Here is a 6,970-nt window from a genome sequence, read left to right on the forward strand (position 1 = left end):
CAAGAGTAAAAAAAAAATCTCTTTTATGTTTTTTCAATCCATCTTCTATTTTCTTCTTAACAAGAAAATCCATATTTACTACTATTCCCATTTCTCTATTTTTCAAAAGAATGAGTTCGGACTCCGAAAGCGTCGGCTCCAGCACTCGTACTTTCAGCCCAAACCCTAACCAAGGACTCCAAAATTACCAAACTGCCACTGTGGGGGAACCCCCCAAATCTAGGAAATTCTAATGACTTGCAGTCAACTATCGCATAGTATATGAACCTCAGCGGCACCACAAAGGTATACATAGTATTGCATGTTGAAATTATTTAAACAAACTTAGTATATACACAAGGATGGTGCCAGATGGCTTCTTTTTTGTCACTTGTAGTTCTTCTTCTTCTTCTTCTTATTTTTTTGGTATTTTTTGGTATCCATATTCCGAGATAAAAGGTGTCAATTATATAAAAAAATTTATAGTTCAAAAGCAGACAATAAAGAGCACAAATTCTGATTATAAAGGTAATATTTAGAGTTAAGCTTACCGTCATTGTCATGTTGAAACTGTTCCTTGAATACGGGGACGTCCCTTATTGATCTAAAACAGTCAAAGAGACTGACAATTAAAAGAAAGAAAGAAAAAAGAAAAGAAAAGAAAGCAAGCAGGTAATTAGACACTCAAATGCAACCAAAAAGAAAAATATAAACATATCTGGTTAACTCCCCCTGAAGTGACACCTACACCAACCTGCAACAACGGAAACCAGATCAGTCCCAAATGTGTACCTAGCAATCAAGGCATCAAAAAAAATGTAAGAGTACCTTTGGGGTGAGAACCAGCCAGTGTAGCTTCAGCAGATGATCCTGCAACACTCAAAACCAGATCCTGCAAATAAGAGTACCTCTAGGATGAGCATCTTGCTATTTACATGATTTTAAGATAGCCAGAGTAAAACCATTTACCCTTGAAGTAACTTACAGCAGATGGTACTCTGTTTGAGGTGTAATTTCTGTACACCTACAGAACCAAATGGGCCATTTGATCTATGTTGCAGGCCAAATGGGCCAGTTTTGTCCAGTGACAGCCCTATAACAATAACGAACCCAAGTTTTGTTTGCCATCAGTCCAACTAGTACGTGGCTTTGATTCTCAGTTGTAGGCTTAACTCACACTATCTGTAAATCTAATTTACCAAGTACTCATGGTCATTTTCAATCTTATAGAAAGTCTAATGTTTTAAGTCTTCTCAAATTTTCAGCCCATCCCACTAATTCAATTCCATGCAATCTTTATAAAAAACAAATCCGGCAAATTTTCGCAGCAAACAGTGAATCAACTCAGTTTATTAGGAGTGTACAGGGTTATTCAGCAAGCTCAGAAAATATGGTATGCCTGGAAAGAAGTACTAGAGAACATCATCATCACCTAAGCCTTATCCCAACTAACAGGGGTCTGCTACATGATTCTTTTTCTGCCATTCCACTCTATCAAGGACAAGAACAGCTCAAAATCTGTAGTTTCGAATTTAAATTGTTTTCATTAATAGGCCACCTAGTACTCATAAACATTCATTGCAAGCATTTTCTGTCTATGTGCATGACGACCATATTGTTAAGATCAATCCTCTTATCTTCATTTACAGAAACTAGTGGATGACAAATTATGTGTAACATACAGAGCTGGTTCAGCCACTTACGCAATTAGGGAAGGTTCAAAAGGTTCAGAAGGGCCAGATTTCCACATCAAGCATCAGTTGCATACATATGATACAGAAGGACAAAAGTATCACCTTCAACATGACTGTCAAACGAGTTTCCTCACCAAAAATTCAGATCACAAACCATCATGGCATGTGTCCAATTTTTGTGGAAGCACAAAGTAAATGATTGATACACATTGTGCACAAGATGACCAACCTTGTATACAAATGTCATCTCCGTCCTCATACATTGTGCACAAGATGACCAACCTCGTATACAAAGGTCATTTTCTCAGCTTAATCCAGGGATGCTAGAGACAGCTGAGAAAGATCTTCAAGGAACCTCATGAGCCTCCCCACACCTGAAATTGCATATGGTCATGGTTCAAATGTAAAATGGTAACACAAAAACAAAAAAATTAACATCACTATCATACATGGAATTTGAGAGAAGCAAATGCATTGCCATGAATTTGAGACCTTCCCAGTGCTAAAGCAGGCTTCAACAGTAACCAAGTGTTTCAAATAAATGCAGTTTTTTCATATTAAGATGGGGAACATGTATACCATAGGAGATGAAACGAGAAGAATAGCTCCCTCAAACGCCACGACCCTGTGTTACAGGTGATCTCCACCTAGTAGTCTCAACAGGATCCCTATTGGTAAGATTCTGCAAGAAAGAAGAAGAAGAAGAAGAAGAATGAGAAGATACTTGTTAATAATTTCAGTCATTAAAAAGGAAAAAAATAAAATAGCCAAGCTAATATGATGCTTATGCATTTATCAACTTAAGGACTCAGTGGCGAATATCAATAGACTGAGACAATACCACATTAAACAAGGTATTTCAATCTTACAAACAAAGAACTCATAGGTAAGAGATGACAATGCATGAAATGGGAATATGTTGTGCATTACATGGAACTCGACAACCCAACTTTTGAAATATGTTGTGCATAATGCAATCAGGTATTCCTTTTCTTTAATAGTGGAGGTTGCTCTAAGTCCGTGGTCCCTTGAAATGTTTTCACTCATGATATCTTTAAGAGAACCCAAATCAGATGTCAACAAGCCAGTCAGTTCACCAACCTGAAGAAGAACAAATAAAAAATAAAATAAAATAAACAAAACTAAGTATTTTACCCGGAAAATTTTTAAAAAAAAAAAAAAAAAAAAAAAAACACCAATGAGGGTGATATATTACCACAGAAATAAAGTTACATTGCTTGCTAAAGAAGAAAGGAAAAAGGAAATCCAGTTTGTGTTTGGATACCCAGAACAAGTTGTTAGGAGAAAAGGCGGTATACCAATGAGGGTGGTATATTGATTGTATTAACCAAACAATACCGATATGATTACAAATTTTCAAACCTATCCTTGCTAAAAGGTGATATGTTTTTTCCTCCAAACATCTTCTACTGAAACCATTCCCATCATAATCATCATCATGCGGCTTAGAGCTTCAACTGGTATGGAGATTCAGGCATAACACAATTCATCCTCTCCATGGGGTTTTCCCAAGAAGACTCACTTTGTCATGACTCTATGCATCATCGCTGCACCACAAGTGGATTACTATGGTTGCACCTGCACATCCTTTGTCACTTTATGATTATGATTTTGTAAAACAGAAACAAAAATCCATGTGATTGGTCATGTTTTGGGACATACACGAGGGGAGACGGTTGGACAATGCTCTAATGAATGAAGATTTTTGCAGGAAATTCTGCTTCTAAGCAAATGTACTGTTCGCTGACATGCAGGATTTTGCATTATGGGGGACCTGTTTCAATGATCCAAACTGTCTATAGGAGAGGCCTTATCATGGATGGTTAGCATCAACAAACTATAGTCCATATGTTTGAAAGCACCATCAACTGTATGTTGGATAATGAGCTTGACCCTATAATTGGTTCCCACGTGTATGAAATCATAAGCATCAGCTGTTGGAGAGAACAAAATCAAACCACCTCTTCAGGATTCGTGCTTTCGGTTGGTCTAGTACATTTTCGCTGAGCTAGTACCAGTGCCACCAGTCCTTGGGCCAAGACATGACCCTGACTGCTTATTGAGTGGACTGCTACTGAATTAGTTTAGCGAGCGTTCACACAAAATTATTCTGATTAATGAAGAAATTTCATGATGCAACCAAATGCACCATTACCCTAAAACAAACACCAATTGGATTATCCTAATAATCCATATTTTGGGCTGAAAATGGATATTTACAAACAAAAATCAGCAGCACATATATAACAAATAAGAAAGAAAAAAACTCTGATATGGTCAGGATTGTTTGATTAGAGTAGCTTCTACAGCTAATCCACAATGAGACCCACCCAAATAAATGGTTGGAATTACAGGGCAACTCATGTCCAATCAAATCATTTCCCATACACAATATAAGGATAAAAGAAAACATGAACTCTGTTGCAAGACTTTACCTTCTCAAAACTAGATATACCCATTTCTCCAAGCCCCTTGTACTTGCTTCTCTCTGCTGTGGGAAAAAAAGGGACAGATTTTGATCCATGCCAAAGGTATCCCTACAAATATCTATTACAAAATAAAATTTATAGGCATAGTTGTGACTTAAAAAAATAAAGAACAACAAGCGTCTGCTGTCAAACTTTATATTTTGAAAAAACATAAATACCACTGACCTAAAAACCAGCAAATTCAGTGAGATTTCTAAGATGTAATTGGCATAATGGGGTAAACCTATCAGACAGGTTAGATTTCTTACACACATGAAACATTGGAAGTTATCCGTTTGGTTGAATCTTAACCTAAAGTCCAACAGATGAGACTTTCTTGTTAAAAGCAGGGAATTTTAGGGACCTGCCTTTATTTTTGACCGGTGATCTACCATTATGTGTAATCCTATGTTATGCCCGTAACAAAATAAAAATAAAAATAAAAATAAAAAAATAAAATAAAATCAGATTGACCTATTCTTTTGTAAATAAGGAGCTGCGGAGCAGCTACAAAATAGGAGTGAGATGGAATATGGAACAAGGATAGGTGGGCCACATCATGGGAAACAATTGGTAGAAACATCCACTATTGATTTTTACATGGCCAACTGTAATGATCGTATGAAATCCACGTAGAGCATTAGGAAAACGGATTGCCTATCGAGTAACTCCATATGCTTACATCACAGTGAGTAATCTCTGTTGGGCCCATCATGAATATATGTTGTTTAGCCCGCCATCCATTTTCCAGCTCATTTTAGGGGTTGAGCCCAAAATTGAAGCATATCTAAAGATCAAGTGGACCATGTCATAAGAAACAGTGGGAATAATGATATCCACTGTTGCAAGCTTCTTAGGGCCCACAATGATTTTTATTTGTCATCCAATCTGTCCATAAGATTACACACACACATGGATGAAGGTAAAACACGAATATCAACTTGATCTAAAACTTCTATACTCCCAAGAATTTTTCAACTGTGGACAAATCAACTCACACAGTTTCCTTTGGTGCGGTTTACTTGAGCTTGGATATTCTTCATTTTTTGGCCCAAGCCCTAAAATTATTTGGCAAAATGGATGAATAGAGTGGATAAAATACATAAATCATGGTGGCCCCATAGAGTTTACTCAGTACCCAATTTAATTGATCAGTCATACCTATATTGCGATAATATAAATGACTCGTTATTCACTTAGTTTATGGGTCATAATCATAAGACTATGTAGGAGAGATGGCCGAGTTCCGTCTCTCTACGATTCCAAACCCTCAGAATCCCCAAAAGGATGCATTTATGTAACTATATAGGAGGATACATCTACATACATCTAAAGGATAAACATCTCATCCCCACTGACAAAGCCTAAAGGATAAACATTGAAACTTGCATCTGACCTCTTGAGTTGGCAGAACTATCTGCCCATGTCCTTGTAATAGTTGTAACCTGCAGTCTCATTTGGCCTTCAGGATTCTGATAGCTGCAATAAATAGTAGCAAGTTCTAATTAAATAAGAAAAAAAATGAAGGAAAGATGAGAAACAACCTCTAGAAAAAGAAAAGGAAAAACAGTACAGATAAAAGAAAAGTAAACAACCTCTTGATGTGCTGTACGTTTGAATTTCTCCGTTTGCTTAGCCAAACGAATCTTCTTCATAACATACCTGGTTAAGAAACCATTAGAAAGATCATTCAAGAGTATGTTTGGATGTCCCCAAACCTCAAGTCAGATAACCTCACTACCAATTAATCACATCATGTTGGATTGTAAATCCCGCCACAGCTATTACATCCAAACACTGACTAAGAAGGTTACCTTCTAAACTTGTAATGAGGAAACTTAAAACGTGCATGTGCAAAACTTGGATGTTCAGTGCAGAACTGTTCAAAAGGATTGCTGATATTCAGGTGTCTGCCAAAGAGGTTCTATGCAGCTCATTGTAGAACCTCTTTGGCAAGTTTTATAGCATTTCTACTGATAAGCAGTTCAGTCTAAGCAAGTAACCTGATATTGTATTTCATTCTAGTTCCAGAAAATCATACAATTCTCTCAAAAGCAGACAATAAAGAGCACAAATTCTAATTATAAAGGTGATATTTAGAGTTAAGCTTACCGTCATTGTCATGTTGAAACCGTTCCTTGAATATGGGGACGTCCCTTATTGATCTAAAACAACCAAAGAGAATTACAATTAAAAGAAAGAAAGAAAAAAGAAAAGAAAAGAAGGCAAGCAGGTAATTAGACACTCAAATGCAACCAAAAAGAAAAATACAAACTTATCTGGTTAACTCCCCCTGAAGTGACACCTACACCAACCTACAACAACGGAAACCAAATCAGTCCCAAATGTGTACTTAGCAATCAAGGCATCAAAAAATGTAAGAGTACCTTTCCAACTACATGTAAACTGAAATTGATGACAACCTAAGTACATGGTATGGTACCGAACTGTCCAAAATGGGACAATTTAGGAATCCATAAAGAACAAGCATATTCAATCAAATGAATATACTTGTTCAATATAAATTCCTAAACGGGGGGGATACATTGTAAACCACTAGGTGGAATAAATACTAATTATAATTGTATCATGACGGAATATCTAAGAAGAAATGGGTTATAGTGAAACACAATCAATTATTTCAACAGTTTTTGAAGCATAACTATAAATAAGTATATAAAACATATTTATCTCAAAAGCATCATACACAGTCTAACATATTTGTACTTCATGTGCAAGAGCTTCACCTAAATGACCCAAGTCGTGTTGTTGTGTATGTAGCTTGCCTAAGCAATCCAGCCGACAACC

At 36.5% G+C, this 6,970-nt stretch overlaps 2 long non-coding RNA genes across 3 annotated transcripts; both read right to left on the bottom strand.

The window, feature by feature from the left end:
- Positions 1-432: 432 nt before the first annotated feature.
- Positions 433-1,014, bottom strand: LOC131247874 (uncharacterized). 2 transcript variants are annotated; one of them, XR_009172076.1, is made up of 3 exons: positions 965-1,014; positions 808-871; positions 433-733 (listed from the first exon to the last, which is right to left on the bottom strand). It is a non-coding gene; the product is annotated as an uncharacterized LOC131247874 (long non-coding RNA). The 2 variants fall into 2 exon arrangements; XR_009172077.1 differs by having other exon boundaries at positions 949-1,014.
- A 2,110-nt stretch (positions 1,015-3,124) lies between these two features.
- LOC131247870 (uncharacterized) lies at positions 3,125-6,547 on the bottom strand. The gene is made up of 4 exons (XR_009172075.1): positions 6,275-6,547; positions 5,758-5,824; positions 5,559-5,641; positions 3,125-3,272 (listed from the first exon to the last, which is right to left on the bottom strand). It is a non-coding gene; the product is annotated as an uncharacterized LOC131247870 (long non-coding RNA).
- Positions 6,548-6,970: the final 423 nt, after the last annotated feature.

This window comes from Magnolia sinica, chromosome 1, assembly GCF_029962835.1.
Source record: "Magnolia sinica isolate HGM2019 chromosome 1, MsV1, whole genome shotgun sequence".
NCBI classification, from domain to species: domain Eukaryota; kingdom Viridiplantae; phylum Streptophyta; class Magnoliopsida; order Magnoliales; family Magnoliaceae; genus Magnolia; species Magnolia sinica.